We start from the raw sequence: 1,798 nt of genomic DNA, 5'->3' as shown, positions 1-1,798 counted from the left end.
TCTTTAATCCTTAAAACAAAGTAGGTGTTTCATGCCCTGAATCATCATAAGGGTGGAGGAGCATTCCAGAAGTCAGTGATCCAGCCCAGGGCTTCAGGCTGAGGTAGCGGGAGCCACAGCCTACATGGGCTCCACGCCTTTGGAAAGCATATTACAAGATGGCCTTTGTTCGCGAAAGAATTAACGATGCATTTCAAGTCTAGTGAGTTTTATGTAGAGTAGGAACGTCGGAATTCCTTTTTGTCTTCAATATCCGTTCCCATCAATTTAGACAAATATGTCTGTGTCAAGAGCCTGTCGGCCGCCTGGTCCGCCGTGCAGTTGGTCGTGGCGCACCCCAGGCTGATGCGCAGGCACTGGCAGGGGAAGAGTATAGAACGAGAGCATGCGTCTGGATGTCCATCATCTGGTTGTGCAAGGTCAAAGTCTTCTCAAAAGCGTCGATTTCTTTATTCCTCTCCTGATTCACGTTCACTTATGTTGTGAGTCTATTCTCAATCCTCCCATCTGCTTGGCCACGGTTGTGTCAGCAAAGGTGTAAAATCAAAGTTCTTATATCATGAGACGTGAGTCTTCCTAAAACGTGACGGATTTTGTAGAACACTGTAATCTGTAACTCAGCATGTTTAACAAGCATGAGAAAGACAGCGTCTTCACGCATGTGCTCATCACAAGCTGACGTGGAGTCATGTCCTCTTTTATTTTGAATTAGCAGCACGCCTTCCATTCCTTCCATTTCTTCCATTCTTTTGTGGCTCCAATAATATTGAGGACTAAAGGACCCCTCACGTCTCTCTCGCACATGCTCACGTTCACTGTAGACAAGGCGGCGATGCCCGATTTATGTCTCGTTCAGTTCATTCTGGAGTGACAGATGCTGCTTTACGGCGAATTTGATTTTAACCGGAAACAAAACTTGAATAATGAAAGAGAAACAATATGCATCTTATTATCTTGCCTGGTGAGAATTAAACATCCCCTTCCTCCAGATTTATGGCTATAAATGCAAGAGATATTTGGCTGTCTGTTCAACAATTATTGCTGCTTTTTTTTTTTTTTCTTTTGGCTGTCTTTGGAAAAGGAACAGAATGCTGGCTGAGTTTCAAAAGGCTCAGCTTTCCAAGAAATGGAGCTTCCTGACTACGCCTCAGGTCTCACGATCAGGGACCCAACAGCGTCCTGAAGGACCACTGCAGGGCGGCAGGATGTGCTTCAAATGTGACTTCGCTCCCTGACTAAGTGTCCTGCAAAGTGCAGGGAATGAGAATGCAGCAGACGCCACCCACACGCTCTTGACCCTTGTTTTCTCAGCGGGAAGATGTATTTGAGCATCTCTATCATAAGGCTGTTTCAGAGTGGTTCTCGGCAAAGGGGGAGCTGCGGACCAACCTACTTGACATTATTCAGTATCCCCTTTGTGTGAGACATCTGTGCGAAACGGTTCAGTGGCGTAGACAGTGGGCCCGGGATAGATGCCCTAACAGTCAGGTGCAGGCACTCAGGCTGCGGTGGGCACCACTCGAAACACCACATCTGGGGTCGGGGCAGCTGCTTCCCAACAGTTTGCTCGTTTCAGAAGCTTTTGGGTTGTTGGCCTCTTCCTCCTGCTTTTCCTTCTTTCGGTGCCCTTCCTGGTTTCTCCAAGAGCTGTGGGTCAGGTTTCATCTGGGCATTTGTCTTCCCTTCCAGTTGCTTCTGAAATCTTGCTCATCTCGATCCTTTGCTTTCTAAAGCATTGTCCGGAATTCCAAATTCTCTCCCTGACCCCTGCTTCCGTGCAGCCCGTTACGTTTTTCGG

General features: G+C 47.5%; 1 protein-coding gene across 1 annotated transcript in view; it reads left to right on the top strand.

Moving 5' to 3' along the window:
• SEMA5A (semaphorin 5A) overlaps nt 1-1,798 on the top strand; it is a 456,698-nt gene that overhangs the window by 310,044 nt on the left and 144,856 nt on the right. The window lies entirely within an intron of this gene.

This window comes from Pteropus vampyrus, unplaced genomic scaffold, assembly GCF_000151845.1.
Source record: "Pteropus vampyrus isolate Shadow unplaced genomic scaffold, Pvam_2.0 Scaffold190, whole genome shotgun sequence".
Lineage (NCBI taxonomy): Eukaryota > Metazoa > Chordata > Mammalia > Chiroptera > Pteropodidae > Pteropus > Pteropus vampyrus.
This window is presented reverse-complemented; position numbering and strand designations above follow the sequence as displayed.